Genomic DNA, 14324 nt, shown 5'->3' with positions numbered 1-14324 from the left:
CTTCGTTCGGATGGATTAGGACGGGTCTTCACATTACTGATGATAATTTAGATTATAAACATGTCATTAAATACTATGTTAATGATGAAAGTCGATAGATGATGATGATGGCGGACTGTATTGTTTATGATTAGGCTTATGATGATCATGGTAATTACAATAAAGAGATAGATGATGAATAGGACGATAATGGGAAGAGAAACGATGCTGTTATGATTATGGTTTAGATTTATGTTTAGGATTATGATTTTAACTAGGATTTTGATAATGATGATGAAACTTAAGATAGATGAGATGATGATTACACAATTGTGATGATGTAGAGATAGATGATGGGTATGACGATGAGAAAATTAGGATGAAGATGATAAACAGTGCTTGATAAATGATTAAACGCGTGAATTATTACAAGGAAATAGTTAACGGTTCAGTGGTTGCAAGGGTGTTAGTTAAACAAGGGGTTGTGTGTTCGATTCCCACCTGCTGCAGTTATTTGTTTTAGAAAATTTAATTGTTGGGCCGTGAGTCAACTCCTATGTCTCTGTTGGGCAGTAATTGTAACTTGGGCCGTTTATGATTGGGCTTTACGGTTTAAAAACATAAACAGATTATATATATCTGGGTTGTAACATTAATCAGAAAATCGGAAGTGGATTGATGGTTAGGAGTGTTTTGATTTAACGAAAGGTCGCGGGTTCGATCCTCACTTGGTGCATTCTTTTTATTTAAGGCTTTAAAGGTAGTCTTCCTTTTAAAATTCTTATATTTATTATTATTATTATTATTATTATTATTATTATTATTATTATTATTATTATTATTATTATTATTATTATTATTATTATTATTATTATTATTATTGTTATTACTATTAATATTAGTATTATTAAAAATAATACTAATAATATCATTAATATTTTTATTAGTATCATTTTTTATTAAAAACTATCATTTATATTAAAAGTATCATTTTTACTACTATTATTATCATTATTAGAGAAATTATCATTTTTTATCAAAATTATTATTATTACTATCATTATTATTATTTTGACATTAATATTATTATTTTTATTATTATCATAACAACTATTATTATTATTATTGTAAAATAAAACAACTTTTATTTATTATTATTATCAATATTATTTTATCAAATAACTATTAGTTATATAAAACTATATTTACTACACACAACATAATTATATTAATACTTTTATAATTAATAAGGTTATTAATGAAAAACTAATTAAAATAACAATTAAATCTCTAATAATATATAAATTTGTTCGATTACCATTTTATGTGTTAATATATATATATATATAAATGATATAGGTTCGTGAATCCGAGACCAACCCTACTTTTGTTCAATGCCGTTATATGTATTTTTACTACAAAATACAGTATGGTGAGTTTCATTTGCCTTTTTACCCTTTATATTTTTGGGCTGAGAATACATGCGCAATTTTTATAAATATGTTACGAAATAGACACAAGTAATCGAAACTACATTATATGGTTGAATGATCGAAGCCGAATATGCCCCTTTTTGCTTGGTAGCCTAAGAATTAGGGAACATCACTAATTGACGCGAATCCTAAAGATAGATCTATTGGGCCTAACGAACCCCATCCGTTGTAGCGGATGCTTTAGTACTTCGATGTTGTTTTTATCATGTCCGAAGGATTTCCCGAAATGATAGGGGATATTCTTATATGCATCTTGTTAATGTCGGTTACCAGGTGTTCAATCCATATGAATAATTTTTGTCTCTATGCATGGGAGGTATATTTATGAGACTGGAAATGAAATTCTTGTGGTCTATTAAAATGATGGAAATGATTATTTATGTTAAACTAATGAACTCACTAACCTTTTGGTTTACACTTTAAAGCATGTTTATTCTCAGGTATGAAAGAAATCTTCCGCTGTGCATTTGCTCATTTTAGAGATATTACTTGGAGTCAATCATGACGTATTTCGAAAGACGTTGCATTCGAGTCGTTGAGTTCATCAAGATTATTATTAAGTCAATTATAGTTGGATATATTATGAAATGGTATGCATGTCGTAAACTTTCGATGTAATGAAAGTATGTCTTTTAAAAACGAATGCAATGTTTGTAAAATGTATCATATAGAGGTCAGAACCTCGCGATGTAATCAACTATTGTGAATCGTTTATAATCGATATGAACGGGTCCTTTCACCAAATTTCTAACATTCGAGGGGGTTGTTCCCAAGCGTAATCGGCCTGTCGAGTTACCCCCACCGGTTGTGAGTGGCCCGGGTGAAGGTTCGAACCAAGGTGCGGGTGAAAGTGCGGGTGGGGATCCGAGTCAGTTTGAAAGGTTATTTCACGAAGTACCTCTACGTCGTCCACCAGGTCGTGCAAGGACCAAGAGTCAAAGGAGTTCGGGTTCATCCGACGCGGCCTCGCAATTGTCGTCCAATGAAGCTCGTGAAAAATTGATTGAATCCGCCAACGCTACAAGACGGACTATGGATAAGCTATACGACGCGACCGAGACTCGTGAAATGTTGGATAACTTTTCATTTCCCACCCAACCATGTGCACCCGACTTGACAGAGGAACAACGCGCTTTGGTAATGAGAGCCCGAACAAAGATCACCAAGAAATACCAAAAAGCGTTTCAGTTATCCGACGACGACGAATAGTTTTAATTGTTTTTATGTAATTGTGTTTGTTTTCAATTATGTCTTTTTTTTATAAAAAAATGTAACCGTAACCTTTGTTGTTTAATAAATGTGATGTTCAAAACAATTTTTTATTTATATAATAATAATAATAATAATAATAATAAAAAATGAGGAAGTGTGTGTTATGGGAATGTTATGAGAGGACGATGAGAAAGGTGGAGAGAGAAAGCTGATATGCCCATTAAAAAAATTGACTCATCATGGTTGAGCTTGGTCTAACCACCTCACTTCTTCTTCTTCCACCTTAACCTCCTCCATCGCCACCAACAGCGAGCACCACCAAAGCGAGCACCACCAAAGCGAGCACCAGCGCTACCAATCTGGGAATTCTGTAAGACGATATTGGCGACCTCTTTCGCTTCTCATCCCTGACTTGGTTATGTCCTCTCTGTGTTTGATAGCCGATCAGAAAAAAATAGGGTTTCTTTCCTGATTTTGAAGCAGTAAAATTAGCAGGCGCGAAATTAACAGTCAGCAGGTTTCTTGCTCCTTCCAGTTTCTTGCTCCTTCCTATTTAAACTTGCTTCCCGACTTTTCTTCTGTTATGCATATACTAAATAATTTGAATTTTGTGCTTCCTGCAGGTTTTAATTTCAGGAGCTGATTAAATTTCATTTACTTGCTCTATTACGGTACCCAAGAGGCATTAGAATTGATTGGGAAGATGCTTGGCATTCAGGTTAGTGTTGTTTGGAATTCAATAGAATTGTTGAGATTAATGTTTTTCATATACTCATTATTGGTCAAATGGTTGGAAATGCATTGAAGGTGCTCGATGAAATGTGCCAAACCAATATAACTAGTTAAGTGACCCGGGTTTGGTTAAAATCTATTGTGATAAATTGTTATATCGATAGAAATATTAAAAGTAAAATTAACATCGTAACACAACATATACCAACAAAGAGTAATGTAACAATAATGTGTAATGTAACAATAAAGCCAAATTATATCTGATGATTATAGTAGTGCTATCACCCATCTATTAGGAGACACACTCGGTATATTCAGTGCTATCACCACCATCTTTAATCACTATGAGTTATATTTCGCCTTCAAATTCTTACTATAACATCATCAGTTCACCGCCATCATGAGCTAAAACAAACAATACCTATGAAAGAGTATATTCCTGGAAGGCTTGAACCAATGACAACAACCAAGCTATATACCATTGAAAGTGGTTAGGAAGCATAATAGGTGACTCAAAAACAAAACATAGTCAAAAGTAGGGTCGAAAATAGTTGACAATGGTTCAAAAATGGCCCATAGTGGTCAAAAACGTCTTACAATGGCTCGAAAGTTTGCATGAACACATTATAATGAAACGTGAATAGTGAAGATGTAAATGTAAAATAAAACACGACAAACGAAAAGTGTAGGCAAGTAATTTGGTACCAAGTTGATGCACGTTCAGTGGTTTAATACAATCACACATATCTAAAAATAAAAAAAAAAAAAAAAAAAAGGAACTAAGTAGTAGCTTATATCATACATAACACAACACCATATCAGTAAGAAGAAAGATACAATTGATGCCATATCCTATTGCAAAACTTATATCAACTTCAATGAGGCATAATCACAAACACATAGTGTGCAGAAAAAAAACTATTGAGAAATTTGAAACTATTGACCTAATCACCATACTCACTTTACAAATTTAAACCATTTCTTTGAAACAAAAGAGTTATCTGTGGTTCCGAGTGATAACTCACAACGACAATAAATTATAAATCATTTCATGAACACCTACATTAATCTTCTAAGAAAAATAGAAAAGTTCCATATACTTGTGATGTATAATGAGATTCAACAAAAAAGATACGCTACTTCAAAACAAAATTGATGAGCTATCTCATTTCAAACCTGGAAAAATTTACATAAAACAATTGTTATCAGACCTAAAATGTTATTCGTAATATAAAATCAAAGATACACACAAAGAAAAGCTCTGTAAAGCTTTTAAATATGATGAAGAAATACCTATTTTACTTCGTCATGAAGATCATTGATTAAATAGAATAAAGAATAAACACACAAAAACACACGTGTAATTAAGATTCATACATGAATCTATCTCAAAATATAGCAGTTCATACAGGAATCAATTGAAAAAATTCAACGAACACTTCTTTAAATAAATCTATATACAAACATACTGAGATACAATTTAAGCTTCAAGTTTATAATGCATCTTCAGAAAAATGAAGAAATTGAAACGAAAAAAATCTTGAATATTAGGGCACTGACCTTATAAGACCTTATAAGTGAGAAAGATGAATGGTTTGATTTTCATTGAGATGGTTATAAGGTGTAAGGGATGCCCGCATGATGGTGGTGATTAATCTGAGAGAGACTTAAGTTAGGGTTTACCATTGTTTTTATTCAGGGGATGACCAAGTTAGGGTTTATTTGGTATCCGAACAAATAAGCCTATCATAGTAAGAAAAGAAAGATAATATCGTAGAAGAAGATGAAAGAGTTGCTTAGATTAATTTGAAAGAGAGTGAGACCAAGAAGATGTAGAAGAATTTGAAAGAGATGTAGGAGAAGATGCAAGAGTTGTTTAAGAGTAGTTACATTTAAGAAAAGGGATACAATAAAAGAGATGAGAGGTTTCAGGTAAGCTCAATTAGTCTGAAGCTTATTCTGTACACTTTTAAAAAATAAAAATATAATATATAATAAGATAATTATGACATAAGCATTCTTAATTATAAAATAATTTTACAACCTCTAAAGCACATGTTACAACCCTATGAAGCATGTAATGACCTCAGCACCAACTCCCTTTTAATAGATAGAATAGATAGATTGAATGCATTTGCTCTAGTTTTAATTATGATAGACGTATGGGCTGGCAAACAAGAATGAGGTTCTTGAACATGTTCGGATCAAAAGCAAAACTCTATGCATCAAGCAAATTCAGTTATTGAATCTAAGGTATTAATTTTTTTTTCTTATGTAATTATTTTTGTATGTTTTTGAATGTTGTCATTGGTATATAACTTTTTTATGGTTGTTATATTTTTTAGTGCATGTTTTTTATTTCAGAATTTTTTCTTTTGAATGTTGATTTTTTGTGTTTCATTTTTTGGTTGTGTTTCTTATAGGTTGACTTGCTGTTGGGATTTAAGAGTTATGCATTTGCTCTATTTAACATAGATTTTGAAAGGTTGCCTCTAATGAGAGAAATAGCTTCATAACCAGACTTCAACTATTTAACTATATGCTACTCTTATATTTTTGAAAAACAGGTACACCTATACATACATAAGTGTCTAAATTTAATACGTATTGTAATTTAAAATTATTTTGGTGTTATAATGATATTGTATAGTTGATTTATTATTTTACGCTTTGTTTTTCCTAAAATTGTTGATCTAATGGTATCTTCCTTTTTGATTAATATCATGATTTCTGTTTATCTTCTACAATATCAAATTCTTCGTCTGAATTGAGAATTAAAAGGCTGTACAATCTCCATGTTCCTTTCGTTCTCGTGCTCTAAACCTGTATTGCTTTATCAATATACTTACAGCTTAATGATATGTCATTTTTCATGTGTTAATTGACGATTGTGTCTATTTAATTCTGTTCGTATGAAAACTTGCTTTATACATATGAATATGTATAACACTCTCGCAACTGTATTTAGGCTGTAAATATGCTAACCAATTACCCTCCTTATAGTAGCGGTTATGTATTGTTTGGCTCTCTGGTTTGAACCGTAGCTGTTAAAATTTTGATAATATTATGTCTACAATTATCATTACTATTTCTTCTTTATATACGTTTACAGTTTTAAATATAGAGTAATCAAAATTAAAATTTATACATAGAAAGTTATATGTCAAAACTGAAAGCCTAATTTTTCGAAAACTTTATAACGTAGCAGAACTAGTTATCATAATACATGAATTGGACAGGTACTAGTATGCAAATGCCAACTTATATGTATGAATCACTTGTACCTCAAGTGTTTTATTTTGTGTCTGTTAAACTATGTTTATCTTAAGTCAAGTTATATAGAAATAGAAACTAGTATTTGCAGCATTATTTAGTACTTGTCTATGACACCATCCTGCTGAGATGAAATCTAAATTTACTTGCGGTTTGCAGTGTTTGACTGATTAGCTAAGAGCCTAAGAACAAATTGTTTGCAACCCAAACTCAGTAATTAAATGAGACCCAAAATGTTACACTAGCAGAGTAATCAAACAGATCATAGAGAAAGTACTGTCATTGTGGTCACTACACTTGTATTACCATAAAAATAATTCATGATATTTAATTTTTTTCTATAAATATTTAAATATGGTCATTATGAGAAAAAAAGAAATTCAGTAGTACCTTAAACTCTAGTTTGCGAATTTGTCTCCTGTGTTGTTTCGTACATTTTTTTTTTTCTAATGTTTTTACTCCGTAATAGGATTTGAATGAAATAATGAAAATTTTATTTTAGTTTGCATTTTTTAAGTAATTCAAATTTAAGTTGAATAAAGAAGGCGTGCAAAATAAGACTCATGGCTGAGAGTTTATTTTTGGGAACCGCTGTAAAATAGAACCATTCTGTTTTAAACAAAATAGACCCTGATCTGATTTTTTTGAACTACAAATCATTTTTAATTGCTGCTGCTGTATGTTGATCGGGAATAGGCCTAGAGACTTCAACGATGAAAAAAATCGTTTTTTTTACTGTATATATGTCATGGTTTAAATGAACACGTGCAACTCACGTGTTCATCACTACCAGCTACCTTCACCAAATGACCGCCAAAACGTGTAATCCAAATTGCATAAGTAGTTCAATCTGTTAGGGAGTGAGTTAGGTTTTCATTTTACTGTTTGTAACAGAATTCTTCCCCAATTTCTGTAATCAATTGTAATCCTTCAATTGTCAATAATACATTTCAATTCCAAAGCTAAATTCTTAATCGATAGCTATTAGGTTGAATTGTTTAGCTCGATTCCGATCATTCGATCCAGGTTGAGCACGAATTAAGATCATAACAAGTGGTATCAGAGCAATTTCTTGGGCGAATCGTTCAATTGTGATGCAATGGTGATGGCAACCAGAGGTACGGCGGCCGGCGATGAAGTTATGCCGGAATATATGAGAGCAGCTTTGGCTGAATTTACCAAATCGGTAAATGAAATTAATGGAAGAATTGACAACATGCTGATTCAACATCAATGGTTCACGAATGAGATCAACAAGTTAAAGAATGGAGGAGAAGGCGGCAGCAACAGGCAAGGTTCACAATACACAAGGCTGACTAAAATTGAATTTCCAAAGTTTGATGGTGATGAAGTTCGTGAATGGCTGTTTAGATGCAATCAATTCTTTGCTGTTGATAATATTGAAGATGAAGAAAAAATAAGAATCGTTTCCATACATCTGTACAAGAAAGCTTTAACATGGCACCAACAATTTATCAAGATTCATGGCACTGAAGTTGAGTGGGCTGTGTATGAAGAGGCCATCTTGAAACGATTTGGCACTACAATTGAAGATCCCCTTTCAGAATTAAAGAACTTGAGGCAAACTGGTTCTGTGCAGAGTTACTATGAAGAGTTTGAAGCTCTTTTAAACAAGATTGAGCTAAGTGCAAAACAGGCAATCAGTCTGTTTCTTGCAGGTCTGCAGAAAGAAATAGAGTTATCAGTAAGAATTTCAAGCCAAAATCTTTAGAAGATGCTTTTGGATTGGCTAAATTACAAGAGGACACTATTGCAGCAACCAAAAGAAGATACACCCCTATTCTTCCAAACCCTAAAGTTAGCACTATGAGCTACTCTGCAAGAAACACTTATCAGACCCCTAATGCTACCAAAACAATCACTTTACCTGCTAATCCACCACCATTAGCAATAACTGCTACACCTCATAATTAATCAGCTGGTCATACCCAAAGTGCACCAAGAAGGAGATTAACACAAAAGGAATATGAAGAAAAGAGAATGAAGAACCAATGTTTCTACTGTGATGAGAAGTATTCTCCAGGCCACAAATGCAGTGGACAATTGTATAGCCTAGAGGTGGTGGGTGAATGTGATAGTGAAGAAGCTCTTGATGTGCAAGTGGAATATGTAGATCCAATAGTGGAGCAGGACATCACAACTAAGGTACCATATATGTCCATAAATGCATTGACAGGCACCAATGGGTATCAAACTATGAGGGTTAATGGGGTAATCAATAAGCATAATGTGCACATGTTATTAGATTCAGGCAGCACCCATAATTTCATGGATTTGGAGACTGCAAAAAAGTTGGGTTGCAAATTGAAAGCAAAAGAACCAATGAATGTGGCTATCCCAGGTGGTAGCAAAATCTTGACAATGTATATGTGTGAAGGGTTGGAATGGCAGATCAATGGTGAGACCTTCCATAGTGATGTCAGATTGCTACCATTGACTGGTTGTGAAGTGGTTTTGGGAATACAATGGTTGGGAACCTTAGGTGACATTATGTGGAATTTTGAAAATTTGAAGATGTCATTTGTGTATCAAGGAAGAAGGGTGGAATTAAGGGGTACAACTAAGTCAGTGGCACAATGGCAATATGGCAAGAAGTTAATAAAATCTATAGATCAACCACAAGCTGCATTAAATGCTATGGTGTTGTGTGTATACCCAAGTCAATTATGTGCTATGACTGCAGATGGGGTAGAAGCTGATACTGGGCCAGAAATGACACCTGCAATTGATCAAATTGTGACAGACTATGCAGATGTCTTTAATGTACCCACAACCCTACCACCAAATAGGAGCTTTGACCATAAAATTCCCCTTAAAACAGGTACTCAACCCATAAACATTAGGCCATATAGACACCCTCCTACTCAGAAAGATGCTATAGAGAGCATGGTTGCAGAGTTATTGGAAAGTGGGGTAATCCGACCCAGTCAAAGCCCATTTTCAGCACCCATTGTCATGGTTAAGAAGAAAGATGGGTCCTGGAGGATGTGTGTGGATTATAGGCAACTCAATGCTCATACCATAAAAGATAAGTTTCCCATTTCCATCATTGAGGAGCTTATTGATGAACTTAATGGGTCAAAAGTGTTCTCAAAGTTGGATTTAAGGTCTGGCTATCATCAGATTCGAATGTTTGAAGATGACATCTCCAAGACAGCCTTTAGAACACATGAGGGCCACTATGAATTCTTAGTCATGCCCTTTGGGCTTACTAATGCACCATCCACTTTCCAAGCCTTAATGAATGATATCTTTAAGCCTTATTTGAGAAAGTTCACTCTAGTTTTCTTTGATGATATCCTGGTTTACAGTTCTAGTGTTACTGAACATATGAAACATTTGAAGGTTATTTTGGAAACCATGAGGAAGCATACATTGTTTGCTAAGAAGTCTAAGTGCACTTTTTTTACTACTAAAGTAGAATATTTGGGGCATGTCATCTCTGATAAAGGTGTTGCTACAGACCCATCCAAAATTACAGCTATGATGCAGTGGCCACAACCACAGAATATCAAACAGTTGAGGGGGTTCCTTGGATTAACTGGATATTACAGAAGGTTCATTAAAAATTATGCAGCTATTAGCAATCCCTTGACCTGCTTGTTAAAAAAAGATTCCTTCAAGTGGAGCCCAGAGGCCACTGTTGCTTTTGAGAAGTTGAAACAAGCTATGTTAACAGCACCAGTGCTAGGGTTGCCCAACTTCAATAAACTTTTTACTGTGGAAACAGATGCCTCAGGCATTGGTATTGGTGCAGTGTTGGTACAGGAAGGTCACCCCATAGCTTATTTGAGTAAAACCCTATCACCTAGACACCAAACCTTGTCCACATATGAAAAAGAATTCATGGCAGTGATATATGCTTTGGAGAAGTGGAGGGGATATCTGCTTGATAGACACTTCATTATAAAGACTGACCACATTAGTCTCAAGTACTTATTGGAACAAAGGATCTCTACTCCAACACAGATGAAGTGGCTACCAAAATTAATGGGGTTTGATTATGAAATAGTATACAAGAAAGGAAGTGATAACATTGCTGCAGATGCTCTTTCTAGGGTACAAAATGGTAATCAGCTATATGCCATGCTAGCTGCAGAGTTAAGTAATGGAATGCAAAGCAGAATCCAGGCTAGTGTTACCCAAGACATTGATTTACAACAGTTTATCAGCAGGTTGCAGCTTGATGCTAATGTGTCCAAGCATTATAAATGGGAAAATGACCAACTTACAAGGAAAGGTAAGTTGGTGGTGGGAAATGATGCTTCTCTGAGGCAAGAATTAATTACTTATTTCCATGATAGTGCTAGTGGAGGGCATTCTGGAGTGCAGGCTACACTTAAGAGAATACAAGCATGTTACTATTGGAAGAAGATGAAGAAACAGGTCAAGGAATATGTAAGGGAGTGCTTGACCTGTCAAAGGAGTAAACCAGATTTGACCCAATCACCAGGGTTACTTCAACCTCTTCCATTACCTACTCAAGTTTGGACTGAAATTTCTATGGATTTTGTAGAAGGGTTACCAAGTTCCAATGGTAAAAATGTGATATTTGTGGTAGTAGACAGGCTGTCTAAGTATGCACATTTCATGGCTCTAACTCATCCTTACACAGCTTCCATTGTGGCACAATGTTTCATTGATAATGTCTACAAGTTACATGGTCTGCCCAAGATAATTGTGAGTGATAGAGATAAGGTGTTCACCAGCCACTTTTGGAAAGAATTGTTTAAGTTGCTGCATGTTACCCTGCACATGTCCACAGCCTATCACCCTCAGACTGATGGGCAGACTGAGGTGGTCAACAAGGGCTTGGAATGCTACTTAAGAAGTATGACTAGTGATAACCCTAAGGAGTGGAGCAAATGGTTACCTTTGGCTGAATTTTGGTACAACACTACTTATCATACTTCCATTAATACCACCCCTTTTGAAGTACTATATGGGCAGGCTCCACCTGTACCCATTACTTACACACCAGGTGACAGTCGTGTAGATGCAGTAGATAGGTCACTTACTGCAAGACAAGATGCCATTAATCTTCTTAAGTTCCATTTGAAGAGAGCACACGACAGGATGAAAATGTTTGCAGATAGGAAAAGGACAGATAGGGCCTTTGAAGTGGGTAATTGGGTGATGGTGAAACTTCAACCTTACAGGCAAAAATCATTAAGGAAGGGGCAGTATCACAAATTGGTGCCTAAGTACTATGGGCCATTTGAAATCATTCAGAAGGTGGGTGGAGTTGCATACAAGCTGCAGTTACCTAGTAATGCCCAAATTCATCCTGTGTTTCATGTTTCTCAGCTGAAACTGCACAAAACATCTGCAATACCAACTATGGGAAGGTTACCTTGTGTCAATGATGAAGGGTTAATTGCTCAGGTGCCAGCTAAAATTCTAAAAAGGGGGTTGAGGAAAGTCAACAATCGACCAGTGGTTTATGTTCTTGTACAATGGTTAAATGGATCTGTGGATGATGCTACATGGGAACCCCTTGAAGATTTGATGATTCGATTTCCTAAGTTTGCTGTGCTTGAATGCTAATCTTGAGGGCAAGATTTTTCTTAAGGAGAGGGGATTGTCATGGTTTAAATGAACACGTGCAACTCACGTGTTCATCACTACCAGCTACCTTCACCAAATGACCGCCAAAACGTGTAATCCAAATTGCATAAGTAGTTCAATCTGTTAGGGAGTTAGTTAGGTTTTCATTTTACTGTTTGTAACAGAATTCTTCCCCAATTTCTGTAATCAATTGTAATCCTTCAATTGTCAATAATACATTTCAATTCCAAAGCTAAATTCTTAATCGATAGCTTTTAGGTTGAATTGTTTAGCTCGATTCCGATCATTCGATCCAGGTTGAGCACGAATTAAGATCATAACAATATAATATCAGGGTAATTGTTTTGAAAAAACTTGTATCCTTCTATCCGGTTCAATTCATCTTCTCCTAATATATTTAACAATTAAATCCACTTACCGTTGTGATCATTCTATACATCTAAATTCGAGACTCGTGTTCACTCTTACTTTCTATTTCAGTAACATAGGTATTGTAATGGGGTTGTATCTGTAGCCAACTATAAATAAATAAAGTGATGTATAATAATAGTTGCAACTTTTGTTAAACTAGTTATTTGACTCATGATTTAACTACAGTTAGCAAAAGTATATTAAATATCAAATATTACTTACTGATTGTTGGTAGGCGTGGTTGTCGATAGGTTTGGTTTTTATAAAATTTTGTGTAGCAAAATCAAAAACCAAACTGATCCATTAGTTAAAACTAAACAAAGAAAAAAACAAACTGGAATTCGGTTTTGTTTTGGTTAAAAGAGAAAAACAAACAAAACCAAAGCCCAGTTCTTTAATCTTTCAACCAAATGATCCTTAATACTCTATTTTATTTTATTTTATTTTATTTTATTTTATTTATGGTGTTGTATCTTTAGCCAACTTGATTAAAGCAAGCAAGTAAATGGATCGGGTAAACGGATAACTAAAAAAACCCTTGTTAAACTATATTTACTACATTTGGTCATAAGTAAACAAACTATGATTAGCAAAAGTAAATAAACTTTTGCTAAACTAGTTACTGATTGTGTGGGTACTTGAACTTAAAAGTTATTTTTTTCCCAATATAGAAGCATGCACTTTTCTTTAAATTAGCATTAGAATTAGACATTTCACCCTAAGTGTTTGTACTTGGTTTTATTTTGTGGATATATTTAATTATTTATTAAGCTCTGTTTAACCTGAATTCAATTTTGCAGTTATTTTGCAATATGAATTAGTGTCGCAAGATAAATGCTCAACGTTTATTGTTAGATGGAACGATCAGAACCCTTCCTTCAGACATAATACAAAACATCATTTGGCGCCTACCGACTGAAGAGATAGTAAGGTCAAGTGTACTCTTCAAGGAATGGAGGTACAATTGGACCAAAATTCCTAAAGTTGTTTTTAATGAGGATCTGTTTGATAAATGTACCAATGAAATTCAATTGCACGTTATCGATAGAAGGTTTGGACGATATCAAAGTGAAATGAAAAAGATGAATAGTAGCTGTAAACTTTTCAATGCTATTTACCAATTCTTGTTACTACACCAGGGACCAATAATTGACTTCACCCTTTCCACGATGGCTTTTGGACAAATTGGTCACTGTGTGGAAATCGACCAGATATTATTTCATTTGTCGAGAAAGAATACTGTCAGAAAGCTTCGCTTGATTTCTGATTGTAAGCTGCCCTCATCCATTTTCTCATTTCATCACTTGACACGCCTATATCTCTATGGTTGTAGTATTAACCATCCACCAACATTCAAAGCATTTGGTAGCCTTACAACTTTATGTTTGAAGTATATCGACTACATTCCTAAAACAACACTTATGCACATCTTATCCAATAATCCGCAACTTATAAGATTCACAATTGTAAGTAAGTTGTCACTAGAGTATCAATCCTCATGTGCTTTCATCACTTATTTTAATTTTTTTAGGTTGTTGCAGCTTACAAATGGTGCTAGTATTGTGGTCATGAATGACGATGAATATGGAACATTAATTTTGTGTGTCATTTCTCTAAGTATATCATATATAGTCG

The 14324-nt window shown here is 34.2% G+C and overlaps 1 long non-coding RNA gene across 2 annotated transcripts; it reads left to right on the top strand.

Moving 5' to 3' along the window:
- Positions 1–2977: 2977 nt before the first annotated feature.
- On the top strand, positions 2978–13601 carry LOC139858181 (uncharacterized). Of its 2 annotated transcripts, XR_011762837.1 has the most exons (5): positions 2978–3201; positions 3308–3402; positions 5560–5669; positions 5840–5983; positions 13490–13601. It is a non-coding gene; the product is annotated as an uncharacterized lncRNA (long non-coding RNA). The 2 variants fall into 2 exon arrangements; XR_011762836.1 differs by lacking the exon at positions 13490–13601 and having other exon boundaries at positions 5840–6090.
- Positions 13602–14324: the final 723 nt, after the last annotated feature.

Source organism: Rutidosis leptorrhynchoides, chromosome 7, assembly GCF_046630445.1.
Source record: "Rutidosis leptorrhynchoides isolate AG116_Rl617_1_P2 chromosome 7, CSIRO_AGI_Rlap_v1, whole genome shotgun sequence".
Lineage (NCBI taxonomy): Eukaryota > Viridiplantae > Streptophyta > Magnoliopsida > Asterales > Asteraceae > Rutidosis > Rutidosis leptorrhynchoides.
The sequence above is the reverse complement of the archived record's forward strand: the minus strand, read 5'-3'. Positions and strand labels throughout refer to the sequence as shown.